Source organism: Panthera uncia, chromosome D4 (genome assembly GCF_023721935.1).
Source record: "Panthera uncia isolate 11264 chromosome D4, Puncia_PCG_1.0, whole genome shotgun sequence".
Lineage (NCBI taxonomy): Eukaryota > Metazoa > Chordata > Mammalia > Carnivora > Felidae > Panthera > Panthera uncia.
Genome location: NC_064807.1, coordinates 89,004,666 through 89,019,488, shown reverse-complemented (window position 1 = coordinate 89,019,488; position 14,823 = coordinate 89,004,666). Strand labels below are relative to the sequence as shown.

The 14,823-nt window shown below is 68.7% G+C and overlaps 1 protein-coding gene across 3 annotated transcripts in view; it reads left to right on the top strand.

The window, feature by feature from the left end:
- Nucleotides 1-5,701: 5,701 nt before the first annotated feature.
- RXRA (retinoid X receptor alpha) overlaps nt 5,702-14,823 on the top strand; it is a 79,247-nt gene continuing 70,125 nt past the window's right edge. The window contains exon 1 of one of the 3 annotated variants that reach the window (XM_049630954.1): nt 5,702-5,762. The gene's annotated coding sequence lies outside the window, so the exon portion shown is untranslated. Of the gene's footprint in view, nt 5,763-5,807; nt 5,981-8,754; nt 9,098-14,823 lie in introns of those variants that run through there. The other 2 variants (XM_049630951.1, XM_049630973.1) reach the window with 2 other exon arrangements.

Below are 14,823 nucleotides of genomic sequence, written 5' to 3'. Positions count from 1 at the left end.
GTCGGGAGGAGGGCTGGGAGGTGGGGACCACAGGCCTTGGGTGCGTGACCCCTGGGGCAGGGCAGTGCTGGCTTCGGCCTTCCTGGGCCCAAATGGGGGGTCAGCCAGGGGAGGGCAGTCGGGACCTCCCTCTTCCTTCTTCTGTCTCGGGGACACAGGGTCAGGGTACCAGCCCTCCTGACCTGCGGGGCCCGCCTGCCCCCAAGGCTGGGACCCCAGGGAGCCTTACCCCCGAGAGGCTGACCCCTCGAGACCGGGGGCCCCGGGGGACGGGTGGCCCGCCTGCCTGTCCCGTTCCGGCTCTGCCACGTGAACTCTGTGACGGGGAGCACGTTACTTCCTCCCTCTTTATCTGGGTTTCCTCGTTTGTCAAATGGAAGGAAGGATGTCGGGGCCGGAGGTGGGAAGTGCGGCGGCTGGCGGCTTCTCCCGGCCGGGACCCTTGGCAGCCGTGCTGCCTGGGAGCGGCTCTGCCCCCCCGCGGGAGCGTCCCTCCTCATCCGTGGGGTGGCTTCTGGTCCCGTTTGCAGCCGAAGCCACGGTGCCAGGCGCTGCCCGGCCTTGCGAAATGTTTGTTGATTGAATTAGTGCTTCCCGCAGGTGCCTCCCCTGCCCTCTGCCCTTCAGAGAGGTGGTGGGGGGAGCCTGCCCCTCACGAAGTTGGCTTTCACAATTGCTGCTGTGGCGCGAATCACTCTTTTTCCGGGGTCTGCCGGCTGTCGAGGGAGGGGGGTCCCGTTGTGTGTAGCCTGGGAGGGGGGCAGGGAGAGGCCGGACAGCGGGCCAGGCCCCTGCCCTGGAGGGTCCCCCGGGCGCCCTTGAGGGAGCCTGCGGCCGTGTGCGTTCCTGCCCACGGGGCGAGCCCCCCGGTGGACCCCCGTAGATGCCGGCGGCTGCCCGCTGCCGGGGAGATCTTGGGTTTCCCGTGGGCCCAGGTGCACAGATGCATGTGGGGAAGGCCCCTCAGCCCCCCATGACCAGCCCTGTCGGGACCCGGTTCCTTCCTCTGCTGCTCAGCACGTCTTGTTGAAACTGGGTCGTGGGGGGTGGGGGGGGGGGGAGGGGATTAAGGCCCGGCCAAGAGGTCCGGAGCAAATCTCCCGCCCGCCTGCTGTTCTTGTCTGTTCGTCTGACTGGCTGTGTGTCCGTGGACATCTGGCCCTGCTGGGGAGGCAGAGTTGAGTGAGGCCCATCCCCCGATGGGGTCAGAGAACAGGGAGGGACCCAGTGCTGCCAGTCGACAGCGGGTCGCCTTGGGCCCGATGTTTAAAGCCTTTCGGGGCCTCGGTTTTCTTGTCTGCAAAGTGGGGCCGCTGGTGTGTCGGGGCAGGTCGCCTGGAGTGAGAGGGGAGCTGAGGTTGACTGGCCTGATGTGATCCCTGCTCTCCTTCTGGGGAAGGAGATGGTGTGAGTCTGGTAGGAAGAGGTACCGAGGGCAGGCGGGGCACAGAAGAAGTGTTACCAGCCTGCCCTGGTGTGTGGTGGGTTGGGCCCTGTGAGTTGGGTCGTGAGGGATGAATGGGAGTTTACCTGCGAGAAGTCGGTTTCTGTGTCTTCAGACGTGCACGCGAGCTTTGTTTTGTCAGGGGCCACCCCAGAGCGCAGCTCCCTGAATCCGCCTGTGTGGCTAGAGCGGAGCGGAGCGGGGATCAGAGGGCATGGGGGACGCTCTGCGTCCTCTGCCTCCAGGGAGTTGGAGCCAGGGGAGGCTCCTGGGCCAGGGAGGGCGGCATCTGGCCTGTGCTTCCTAGGAGGCTCTGCGGCTGTGTGAGGAGCGGGGCCGGAGCGCAGGCCGGGGGAGCCTAGCCAGGCGGCCGTGGTCTCGGGGCTCTTGGCCCGAGTGCCTGAAAGAATGATGTGCCGTTTACCAGACAAGGAGAGCGGTAGAGGGGGCAGGTCTGGGGGGCGGTCGGGTTGTTGGCCGGGGAGGTGTTCTGACCCCCGGGAGAGGTCAGGCAGTGGCCGTGTGGGCCCGCAGTGCAGGGGAGAGGCCCGGGCCGTGGTGGGCGGTGCCCCAGGGGGTCGGCAAGCCCAGGCAGCAGGAGGGGGTACCCGGAGGGGCGGTCCTGAACCCAGCTGGGGTGGGAACTCCCCCCCCCGGGCTGCGCCTGCAGGGAGAAGTGCTGTTTGAGCCGGGCCTTGGAGGCGGGACCCCCCCCCCCCACCCCTTTCCCTTTCATTTCTCGGCACCTGCTGGGGAGTTGTGCCCGTGGTACTCGTGGGTCTGTGGCCGCAGAGCTGCAGTGGCCTCTTCCTAGAGGCAGCCCCCCCGGCCCCACCCTGAGGAGGGGTGCGGAGACGTGCTGGGACTTCCCCCCGCGCCGGCGGGGCTCCCGTGGCTCGTCCCCTCTGCCCCCAGCCCAGGATCTCTGCTCTTTGATGGCCGGTTGGAAGAATGTGGCAGCCGTCGCGAGAGAGGTTGTTCCCCCGCCCCCCCCCCCCCCCCCCCCCCGGGGGCGGCGCCCGCGCGGGGCGGGTCTCCCGCGCCCCCCCCGGCCGCGGGTGGCCCCCCCCCCCCCCCCCCCCCCCCGCTGCAGCTGGGGTCACCGCCAGAGTGTGGCGCGTCCTGGGTCACCGGGCCGGACACCGGGTCCCCCTGCACCGCACCTGGCACGCTCCTCACCGGGCGCCTCTCTGGCGCGTGCCGGGAGGGCCAGCCCCAGGCACCTGAGACGCGGGAGAACTGTCCTGGGCCGCGGCCACCTGAGCCCAGGCAGCTGGGCAGTGCGGAGCATGCGCCTTGGCCTCGCGGCCTGGTTTGGGTCCCAGCTTAGTGTCCACACCTGCACGTAGGGTCACGCTAGCTCCAGGGTGCCTGAGGGTTATAGGACATGGGGCGCTGCAGGCCCAGTGGGGAGCACAGCCTCTCCTGGTGACCCTCCTCGGGCTGGAGGGGTGGGCGGGTCTGCGGGCCTGGCCCTCCGCCCGGAACCCACCACCGCCAGGCGGGTGATTCCTGCCGACCACCTCTGGCTGCGTCTGGTGGAATTTAGAGAACAGGCCACGGCCGTCAGGAGTTAGGGCTGAGTCCTCCCAGCATGGGACCGCGGGCAGCGCTCGCTCCAGGTTGACCGGCCCCCAGCCCCGGCGGTATCCCTGGCCCCTCCGACCGGCCCCAGGGTCACAGGGCGAGGTCACGTCTCCTTACGCCTTCGCTGGCTGCAAGTCTTGGGAGAGGCGTGCCCTCCCGAGTGCCCTCCCTGCCCACAGCCCGTCCCTGAGACCTATCTGCTCATGGGCAGTTACTGCGTGTCCTGCACTGGGCCCGAGTGGGGGAGGGGCGGCTCCGGAGCCCACGCTGACCCTGGACGTGGCCGATAAGCCGCAGAGCTTCTTATCGGAGGGGCCGGCCAGTGTCCCTCACCCCCTTGGCCATCACTACGGTCCTGCCTGGAGGTCGGGCCCTGTGTCCCGTTCAGCCCGGTGGGAGAGGGGCAGGGGCCGGGCAGATCATGGCCTTGGGGTAGCGATCAGACCTCATGGGGACCTGGGGGTGTCTCAGGGACCCCAGAGCGAGGAGATGGTCTGGCCTGGGCCTGGGCCTCCCTGCCCTGCTGACTTTCCGTCTCTGGGTGTCCGCCCCTCTCCCCCCCCCCCCCCCAGTTTCAGAGAACAAGGTGACTGCTGTCACCACTGCTGTCCCCCTGGCTGCCTGGACTCACGCTTGGTGCTTGGTGGCCCACACCAGCCAGCACCTGGGACCGCAAGCTGGGATCTGGGTCCCCAGCCCACGTGCCTGGGGTAGGTGGGCTGCTGGTGTCTCTGACCCCAGGCTTGGCCTCGGGACCCGGCGGTCACGGGGCCCAGGGTCTACCTCTTGTCCTCTGCTCCCAGCCATGGGGGCTCCTACCCCACATTTTCCGGCAGGTGCCGGGGGTCTGTCGGCTGGAGGGTGCTGGGCAGAAAGGCCGGGATCGGGTGGAGGGCACGTTGCTCACCGCTCCGTCTTTCTTCCCCACCCCCACCCTTGGGGGCCCCCGTCCTTCCCAGACTCTCCTCAGGGACTCGGAGGCAGAGCCACACGGGGCAGGGGGACCCGGCAGGGTCACCCCCGTCTGGAGTCAGCGCGCTGCACGCGCGTGTGCGAGAACGTGTGAGTGCCTGAGTGTGCACGTGTGTGTGTGTCCCGTGTGCCCTCTGCCCCTACCTCCTGCTGGCCGGGCAGCACACGGGCTCGCCCCTGCCCTGTGGGCCGGCTCCCTCGGCGAGGGCTGACAGGTGTCTGCCGGGAGGCCGGGCAGGCGTGAGCCGGGTGGGGGCTGGCAGACCGTCGCAGGGAGGGCGCTTTGGGGCCGGCTGACGCTGGGTGAGGCTGGGCGCGTCCCCGTTAGACTTCCCTGGCCAGCCCCCCCCCCCCCCCCCCCCGGAGCCTACGTTAGTTCCCCCCCCGGGAGGGGGCTGTGAGCGTCAGATCCAGTGGTGGCCCGCGAGGGCTCCTGGGAGTAATGGGGGCTGCTGGGGCCCGCCCGTGGCGCGTGCCCACTGCCGTGGGCCCAGGCTGTGGCAAGCATCGCTGGCGGGGGGCCGCCCTCAGAGCCCCTTTGAGCTCCCGCCTTGGCACCCTCGACCAGTCGGTGAGCACTGACCCAGCGGGTGCCTTACTGAAGGGAGCCAGTAGGGGAGGGTCCTCACAGAGCTGAGGAGGGGGAGGGGGCCGCACGCATGAGCTGTGCCTCGGCCCAGGTGGACCCCCCCTTGCCCTCTGGCTGGGTGTCTCAGCTCCAGGATCCGCTCACCTTCTTCCGGGCAGCTAGGTCTATACACCCTGGGGGGCGAGCCAGTCCTGCAGCTAGGGTCAGGCATGCTCACTTTAGTATGAACGAGCCTAGTGCCCATCCTGGATGGGCCCAGTAGGAAAGGATAGGAAGGCAGGTTTCCTCCGATTGTCCTGTGAGGACATTTAGGTCCGATTGCCCCGTCCGTGGTGAGCTGGCCAAGCCGGGAGCCAGGTTCAATGTCTTACTCTAGCCGGCGCTCTTATTTTCTGACTGCCCCCCTGGGGCGGTGGGGTGAGCGAGCCGATGGGGAACTGGCAGAGGGGAACACACCTGGGGGAGAACCTGGCGGAGAGGCGTGTGGGGTACCAGGAACCTTGCATGTGGTGCCTTTCTCGGTACCCAGGAGGTGGGTTTGTACCCCACTGGTGACAAGGGGGGCTCGGCTCCTTGCCCAGGGCCACCCGGCTGGTTGGTGGCAGAGCTGGGGTTTGAACGGGGTTCTCGGGATTCCTCTTTGAGGCACGTCTTGGTGGCAGCTGGAGGCTGGGGGAGACATTCCTCGTCTGGGAGGGGCCCGGTGGCTGAGCCCGCCCGCCCGGTGGGGCCGTAGATGCCTTGTTTCCTACACAAACAGCCGGGGCTGGCTGGAGCAATTTTATTTTTATTTCCTATTTTTACTTCCCCGTTGGCTCTTTTTAGCAGCTCTGGGTCAGATAGGCCCCCGCCCTCCAGGCTCCACCCGGCTTCCTGGCCCGGGCCTGGGGCCTCAGAGAAGATGAGTGTGTGTGGCTCCGGGTGGGGGGGAGGGACTCAGGCCTTGGCTTGCACTCACTTGGCGATGGGGAGCTCACTCCCTCTCCAGACAGTTCCGTAGTGGCCCCTTTGCATCCTCTGAAACCAGCCACCGGCGGGGTTGGCGGGGGGGGGGGGGGGGGGGGGGGCGCCTTGGTGCGTGACTCAGTCACCTCACACCCCTGCCTGGTTCTCAGCTGGAGGTTGAGGCCGGCGGTGGCCGTGACAGAGGGGAAGGCAGGACCGGTATAGGTGTGTGTGCTGGGTGGGGTGGGCTGTGGACACGTGGGTGAATAAATATGCCGTGTGCCTGCCTTGGACTGGACAGGGCGGGCCGAGGGCAGGGCTGGACTTGGCCTTGTTCAGACCGTGTCCACCAAGGGCCCTGGGCCAACCTGCTGAGAGACCGGCCATGCTGTGGGGCCAGTAAAGCCCCCCGCCCCCGGGTGGGGGTTGTTGGAGCATCGGAGGTGGGTGCTGCTGGCTAGGGGCCACGTGGAGACCTCAGGTTAGGGGGCGACTCCCCGGGGGCTCGTGGCCCAGCCTGGGGTGAGGGGCCTTGGGGACCGTACCTGCCTGTGTGAGCACAGCTGGGTGGTGTGCCGGCATTTGCTGGATTGGGGTCCTGAACTGTGAGACCAGGCCAGAGAAGGCACCCGACCCTCCGGGCTCCCAGGCTGAGTGGGGCTGGGGTGCGGGACCAGCCAAGCTGTAGCCCACCAGGTGCCTGGTGCGGCCGGTGCCAGAGCTGCTGCAGGTGAGGCCTGGGCTCAGAGAGGCTGGGCAGATTCTCAAGGTCACACAGCTCGGGGTGTGGGGTGGCCGTCCCCGCCCTCTCCTTGTCTCCTTCGTCAGACCAGGAAGCCGAGGCCTAGGAAGCCGGAATGCCGCTGCCACGGTCCCACGGGTGGCAGCTTGGGACCCCACCCCGTGCTGCCCGTGCCGGGCCTTCGGTGGTGGTGGTGGGTGGGGGAGGGGCTTGAGGGAAGGCAGCAGGTTTACCCAGGACCTGCTGGGGGCCACGCACGAGGTGGAGGGCTGCAGCATCAGAATGGAAGGCCCGCGTGGCCCTGACGTCGGGGCGCTGCTTGCCCGGATGGGGACACGGGATACAGATGTTTCCCACGCGGACAGGCCCACCCTGCCGATGCTCGTGGTGCAAGCCGGGCCAGGTGGCCGGTGGCCGGCCGGAGAGCGGACGGGTGGGTCTGGACGGGGGCTTAGGGCTCCATGGTTGGGGGGGCTGCCGGGGTGACTGATGAAGGACACAGGCTTGGTGTGGGGCTGTCCGGGTCTGGCCCCGCCCCGGGGGTGCCTGCTTTGTCTCTGTTTCTCCATCACTGGCGGTAGCGACGGGTGCCGAGCGGCCACGGGTCCCGAACTGCACCCTGCCGAGGTCCACTGGGACCCTCTGCCATCCTGAAGGGGCGGGGTGAGCTCCAGGTAGGGCCTGCGGCCCGTTTTCTGCAGGGCACAGGTGTGGTCTCCTGGGCTGACGTGGGAGCCCCAGCGGCGCTCAGGCCTGCCGCGTGGGTCTGGGGGCTTCTGGCCCCAGGAGGCAGTGGACGGACCTGCCCGGCCTCCCTCCTGGCCCTTCCTGTCCTGGCTGGCTCGGGAGAGTCCTCTGCCGAAATCCCACCGTGTGGGTGATGTGGGTGGCTCTCGGGTGCACGTGTGGGTGCCGGGACTGTTGGTGATCCCTTGGTTAGAGGCCAGGAGACCGAATCCCGCAGCTGCGGCGGGTGAGGGGTGCTCCCTCCCTGGAGGGGCCCAGAGATGACAGGATTTATCCCCGCCCTGCCCTAGGGAGGTGGCGTATGTGGGCAGGGGACATCTGGGCGGTGGGTCTACAGGGTGGGGGGCTCCTGGGGCCTGGGAAGCCCTGTGTGGGTCGGGTGGCCCTGGGGAGCTGGGGCAGCTGCAGTCACACCTTAGCTGTGTGGCCTGGGCCAGTATCGCCCTCTCGGGGCCTGGACTTTGTTAAAACCTGTGAGGTGGGGCAGTGACACTGGCCACTGGGGAGGGCCTGAGTAGGGACAGACCTTCAGTTCTTGCCTGGGAGCAGGGAGGATTGGTGGCAGGGGGCCCCTCTGAACCTCGGTGTCCTCGTCTGCGGGGTGGGGAGAGGAGTTTCTCGCTCTGGGGCCCGGGCCTGGGAGGGATTGCCCATCAGTGCCCGGTGGCACCAGGAAGGTGGGGGGCACTCGGTGTCGGGCTGAGCCAGAGTTCTCCCCTAGGAGGGGGCGGTTTCAGGGGCAGCTGGCTCCAGAACCATCCTGGGCACCAGGGATCTCCAGGGGCGGGAAGCGAGACCCGTTGCCTGGTGTGACCTTGGCATGGACTTGGGGGGGTCCGTCCCCCGTGTAGTCCCCGCGGGTCTCTCCCTGTGCAGCGTCCCGGCCCCCAGCTTCAGGGAGCGAGCACCGAGCCCTGCAGGGGAGTGATTCTGGGTTGGGTTCCCCTTCTTCCGGCAAAGCAAAGAGGATCTTTCGTAACTGTGGGAAAGAGCATTTCTCCCCGAAGGCGGGCGGGGGTGGGGGCTTGGTCAGCAGATGTGACGTCCCCCGCCCTCCTGCCCTCCTGCCCTCCTGCCCTCCTTCCGGCAGTACCCTCCCGCCCTTTGCCCGTCCTCACAGCCCCACCAGGGTGGCCCAGGTCCCCCTTGGCCGGGACCTGGCGGTCTCCCGGGGGTCCCCGCTGGCAGAGCGAGCCTCTCTCTGGCCGCTCCCACCTCTGAGCCTTTGAGCAGGCCCTTCCCTCTGCTGGGCGTGCCTGCCCGGCCCCGGCTCTTCCAGCCCTGCACCCCGATTCCAGTGAGCCTCCTCCCCCCTTGCAGCTGGTCCCCGGACCTGAGCTGCGTGTCCCTGCCCTGTGAGGGTCCCTGCCACCGCACCTCTGCTCCGCGCCCCGGGAGGGGATCGGGCCACACGCGGACAAGTCTGCCTTGGCTCACCCCGCGCCTCAGTTTCCCCAGCCCCAGGCGTTCCCTTCCGGCGCTGAGGAGCCAGGACGGTGTGGCTTATGGTCCTCGGGGTGGGGGGTGGCCGCTGTGGTGGCAGGGGGCCCGGAGCTGGCTCACTCAGCTGGGATCTGGCTAGCGTGCTGTGGGTGCTTGGCAGGGCCTGGGGCCAGTGGACTTGGCTTCCTGCCCACACTGCTGGAAGGGTCTGTGATTCGGGTCCCACCCCTGTGCTCCTGACTCAGCAGCCGCAGGGTAGGGGAAACCGGAGGTTTCTCCACAAAAACCCCAACCCTGGGCATCCGCCACAGGGCCCAGATTGCTCTCTCCAAGGTGGGAAGTGGGGTTGCTTCCTGCCCCTGGGTTCCCAGCAGAAGATGGGGGCTGGGGCTGGAGCCAGGGTGTCTCCCCACCCCCCGACCCCCGACTGCCCTTCCCCTGCGTACCACCCTCTGTGGCTCCCCAGTGCTCACAGGAGGAAGTTCTCACTGCCTCCCGGCCTGGCTCTCCTTCTGCCCGCCCTGCCCCTCCTGCCGCCACCTGGGATACCCCTCGGTCTTCAGGAGCAAGGCTTGCTTCTGCCTCTGGGCCCCCCGCCTCCTCACCTGCAAGCTTCCTGCTCTGTCCGGTGCGCACGTACGCGGCCTCCTCGGGGGGCCCTCCCGGGCTGGGTCTCCTCCGGCCCTCAGCAGCAGTGATGGCGAGCCATCACTCCGGTGGTAGTGGCAGGGTGGGGCTCGGAGCCCCCTCGGCGTCCGGGCTGGACCCCATGGTCAGACGTACGTGTGGAAGGGAGCGTTGAAGCCCTCTAGCGGGGCCAGCCTCCTGGGGCCTGGGGCTGCCCAGCAGGGCATTCGGGCTGGTGGTCACAGGACCTTTGCTCGAGCTCCTTGGAGAGGGTGCCTCCGGCCCCCTGAGGCTCCGTCTGCCCCAGTACAGTGTGTGTGGTGGCTCCTCTGTCTGGACCACCGACGGAGGGTTTGCGGAGGGGAGGGACGTGGATGCGCCCCAGGGGTCGTCCGTGAGTACTTGGTAGGGGGCGGTTTGGGGCAAGGGCCTCACTTTCCACATTGTCAGGTGGGGAGACCAGCCCCCGTCGGGGTGTCTTGGGGCCCATGTCCGCACTGCCTGGGGCTGCACCTGCTCCTGGGGGTGGAGGTGCTGGGGAGGAGGTTGAGGGGTTTGGGCTCAATGCAGAGACGGGGTTTCGCGGCCCCGTGGCCACCAGCGGTGGGCGCACCTCGTGACCACCCTGGGACCAGCGTGGGGGTGGCCGTGCCGGGTGTGGAGCCTGGGTTTGAAGAGCTGCATTCGGGGTCTGGGTGGCCCCCCGCAAGCAGGGTCTGGTGGGTACGTGCCATTGTCACTCTGACCTCGCGTTCTGGGCCTGGCCGCGCCTGCCGGGTCTTGATTCCGTGCCTGACGGCCGCTTGAGTGCCCCCCCCCAACCCCCGCGGTGCCAGCTGCCTGCTTGATCCCTTAAGGTATTCGCAAAACATGAGCTAAAACAGGTTCTTCCCCGGGGTGGGGGGTTGGCCTGCGCAAGGAGGGAGGGAACGACTGAAGCTGAAATGAATTGCGCTGCATGGTTTTCCTCCCCCCGCCCCCCCACTCACCGTCAGTGCGCGATGCGTGACGAGGGAGAGTGAAACGTAATTAGAGTCTCGACTCACTCGCTTCATTCATGACTAAATCTGGGTCAGCTCCCGGCACAGATAAGCACGAGCGGGCGCCGCACGGCGGGACAGCGGCAGGGCGACCGCACCCGCTTGGCGTGCTGTGCCCAGGTGCCCCCTCCTACAGGAAGCCCTCCTCGATAACCCCCACTTGGGAGGCTCTTCCCCACCCCGGAGGCCCAGTGTCTTCTGCCTCTGGTGGTGTCTTTTCCCCGCCTTCCCCGTAGGGACCAAGTTGGGGGCAGGCAGCAGCTCTGGGGGGGCACGTGGGGGCGTGATGTGCTGTTAGGGACCCCCAGCTTGCATTGCACACTTGTCCCCAGCCGCTTGGCCCTGATCGTGCCGTGCGTTTTAGATCTCTCCCACGCTGGCATGGTCCTTAGGTTGGAGTCCCAGCTCTGGCCCTGGCACTCGTCCCTGCTGGGGGGTGGACCAGCTGTACTGACCTGCTCTCTGTTGCTAGAATGTTCCCAGCCCTCTCCTTGCTCATGGCCTTTGCACGTGCTGCGCCTTCCCCGAATGCCCTTCCTCGTATCGCCCTGTGGCCCATTTCCTTCCTTCTGGTCTCGCTTGGGTGTCACCCCCCCACAGACCCCTTCACTGCCGTGGCCTCACCCCCACCGTGAACCTCAGCCACCTCAGCCTCTGAGGGTTTGTTGATGGGGCTGCCGTCTGTCCCCCTGACTGGCGGGTGTGCTCTGGGACTGTGGCCGCCCCAGGGACCGTATCCTGGCCTGTATCCTGGCATCCACACGTCTTCACGGTGGGTGCAGCGAGAACGCGGCTGAGCCCCCACTTCTGGGGTCTGCGACTGCCCCTGCCCTCTGCCTCCTCCCGCTCGTAACCTTGCCGAGACCGTGGGGTGCCCTTCGGGAGGGGTGAAGGGAAGGTGCTGCCTCTGGCAGACGGCCCACGCAGCATTGCTGGGCTCTGCGTAGTGAGCGCTCTCGGGGGCCTCGGGGGTTCGGGAGGCCGAGCTGGGCAGTGTCTGGATAGATGAGAGACGCGGGGGGCCTGGCCGGGACCCCTCCACCCACGTCCTGATTCTTAGTTTGTAGAAGGGGGAAACCGAGGCCTGAAGGGGAGGTGTTTGGCCTGGATTGAGGCCTCGGGGGAGGGTTTGAGAGGAGCCGCCTCCCGGCTGCACATCCTGGGCTGGACCTGGGCTGTGGGGGAGGGCCCCTGGCCATCACTGAGGTCACGGGGAGGGCCCCAGGAGGTCACCGTGGAGGCGATAGGCAGGCAGAGGTGAGGTGGGAGCCTAGGAATCACCCTTGGACGGATGGCACGGGCAGCTGGGTGCAGAGCCTGGTGGAGAAGGGGTTAAAGATTGAGCGAAGTCATCGTATTTCTAATTTTCCGTCGTGATTTAATAAAAATGTAAATCGTGGGGCGGAGGACGACCCACCTCACCGTGGTGTTGACCAAGATTAATTGTGGGCTCCTGGTGGTCAGCCTGCCTTTGTCTCCACGCCCCTGAGCCTGGTGCTTCTGCCGGCCCTGGGGGCCAGAGAGCGAGGGGCAGGTACCACGCCCTCCGCCTGGACGGTCGGGGAGCCGGAGCGCCAGGGGCCGCCGCGGGAGCGTTGGGGCATCTGCTGAGGAGGAAGGCCCCAGAAGGAGGCTCTCCGCTGACTCCTGCACCCCCGTCTCCAGAGGAGCTCAGGGGCTAGGCCAAGACGGCCCCGGGGCCTGCGGTGACTATGGTCAAGCCCCGGGTGTGTGGGGGTGATGTTCGCGGTGGGGTTGCAGCAGGGGAAGAGGTGGCAGGCAGAGGCGTGGAGGAAGAGCATTCCGGGCTGAGAGGCAGCACGTGCAAAGGCCCTGACATGGGAGCGAGCCCGGCCTGCGAGGGTCAGCGTGCAGGCGGATGCCGGGTCCCCCCACGAGGCGGGGGCCGGGGCCGGGGCCGGGGCCGGCGGGAGACGAAGCCGGCTGGGGTACAGGTGGGGCTGCTGGGCCTGTCCTGAGAGCCATGCAAAGCTCTCATGGGGCTCAGCGGGGAGCGGGACTCTGCGGGAGTCTGGGGGACCCTGGCCTGGGTGAGAGGCTGCGAGGAGGTGGCGGGGGGTGGCTCGTGAACCCGGGCTGTCATTAGAGCCACGACCGACAGGCCAGGGCGGGGTTCCGGGGGCTTGAGCTGCCCGAGAGGTTTGGGTCCGGGTGGGGGTGCTGTTTGTGGGGTGTGGCGGGGGCGGGGTCCGGCGTTCTGGGTGGGCCTTGGGGACGGCAGCAGCCGTCGCCGCCCGGGCTTGGGACTCCGGGGTCTGCGGTCAGAGCGCGGAATGTTCTAGGGGCGGCGTTCTGTCCGCTGACTCCGGAGAGTGGCAGCGGCCTTTGCTGGCGTGGCGGCGCGGTGTCCGTGGGGGGATGGGTGCGGGGAGGGTGGCCGCAGTTTGGGGTGGGTCGTGGCCGGGGAAGCCACACGCACCGTGGAGCTCGGTTTAGCGGAGGTCGGCGGCTGTGGGGACTCTTCTCAGACAGTCACCTCCCCTCCTGAGAGAGGTCGCTCCCGCGCGTCAGACCCGCGCCTGGTCCGGAGGTCCCGGGGCTCTGGTGTGTCTGGCCCTTGGCTGTCAGGCAGCGGAAGCTCGCTGGGGCACCTCCCGGGGATGCGGGGCACCGAGGGGCGCAGCCGGGCCCCGGCGAGGGCGGGCTTCTCCCCCGACACCGGCTCTGCCTGGCTGAGCGTGGGCCGTGCCGTCTCACCACGGAGAGAGGCTCCGGGGGCCAGGGGCGCAGGCACGTCGGAGACCCGGTCGTGCCCCAGGTGGGTCGTGCCTGGTGACAGTCCGCGGGCCTTGTGCCTCGTCACCTGTGCGTTGTTGGTGGTTCCGATCAGGGGAGCTCTGGGCAGGGAGCACCTCGGCCCGGGTGATGGGCTTGGCCAGGTTTGGTGGGAGCGGAGAGAGGGCACCCGTGGGCGGGGAAGTGGGGCGTGGACCAGGCCTGTGGGGGGCTCTGGAGGCGGGGGCCGGTGTCTGGGAGGGAGCGAAGGAAGGCGGGCTGCTCGGGTGGGCTGTGTGTCGGTGGGCCTCGGCTGGGGGGCTGGGGCGGGCCCCGGGGCCGGGGTGGGGGGGGGGCCGGTGCCCTCATGAGCTGTGCCTCTGAGGTTCCGTGGGACTGAGGGAGTCGTGCCTCTGGGTGCGAAGTGCCTGCATCTGAGAGGCGGTGGTGACCACGGCGGTGGGGCTGGGGGCAGGGGTCCCTCAGCCCCTGAAGCTCTTCATGAGCAGAGGGCATGCGGGGACCGGCGCCAGCGTCTGGCTGGGCGTGCGTGGGGCAGGCCGGCAAGATCGGGAGGGCGCGGATCCCTCCGGCCAGCCATCTGGTCTCGCGACGTTGGGGGTCCGTAGCCCCACCTGGGGCTGCCTGCGCCCTGGGGTCTGGGTGCGTATTTGGCCACGGGACACCCCGAGCCGCGGCTGTGTGTGCACGGATCCGAGCCCGCGGGTGCCGCCCGCTGCGGAAGGCTGCCCAGAGGCGGGCCGGCGGTCGTCTGTGGCAGAGTCCCGACCCCAGCCGTCCCCTGTCGTCCTGGCCTGGCCTGCCTGGAGGTCCCTGGCACTGCTGGGCCCCTGCCCCGCACCCCGGAGCCCTGACTCACGCCTCTGTCCAGAGCACGTGCGGGCCCGGGGCCCACGGGCGTGGGGAAAAGCGGGCCCAGCAGATGGCCGGCCGGGCTCCTCTGCCCGAAGGTACCAGGAGGCGTCACGTCACGCCCACCGCGCGCTTTGATTGAACGACCCGTCCGGGGTGACTGGGCAGCTGGTCAGCGTCAGGCTCGCGTGGCAGGAGGCGTGGAAGCCGCCCGGCGCCTGGCAGGGAGGGAGTGAGGCCGGTGAGGGAGGGGGTGGGCGTCAGAGACCCCGGGCCCGGGCCCTGGCCCCCACTGACCAGCTGGGACTCGGGGGGCCCTTTGCCCCTCGGAGTCTCAGTTTCCCCATCTGCAAGGGAGGGCGTCTCGACAGGCGGTGCGGAACCGTGTGGACGGCGTGTCGGCGGCTGGAGGGGCTCGTGCTCCTCCTTGGAGGCCCGTGGTTTCTGTCCGGTGAGGACCTGGTGACGGCCCGGGAAGGGTTGCGCGGGGCCGGCGGCTGTGTCCCCCGGGCCCGGCTCCGGGTGCCTGTGCGGAAGTGGGGGGCGCTTGCCGCGTGGGGAGCCCTGCTCTCCGGGTGGCCTGGGCTGCAGCATGGCTCTGCTCCACCTGTCCTTCCGCCACCGCTGCCGCTGCTCCCCCTCCTCTCCGTCCTCCCCCCTCCCCCTCCTCCCATCCTCTCCCTCCTCCCCTCCCTCTTCCCCTCCCCCTCCCCTCCCCCCTCCTCCCCTTCCAGGCGGGAGTCTCCTGGCCATACTAGGGGCTGCTCATCTGAGATGTTTTTGTTCTCTGCTGAGAGGTGGAGGTGGGAGGGAGGGAGGCCGGGTGTCCTTGCCCTGCTACCAGTGCACGTGGGGACACGTTCCGGGGAGCTGAGGGTCCCACTGCCGGTTGAAGCACCGTCCCCCGTGGGCCGTGTGGTGGCTCCGTGAGGGGACAGGGCCCGCACTTGACAGCTTGGCCATGCTTCTGCTCCTCGGCAAGGCTGGGCAGGCGCCCAGGGACGGCGGGCAGGGCCTCTCTTCTCCTGCCTCAGTGTCCCCTCCCGTAAAACAGGGACAGCGCACTCAACCTTGAGGC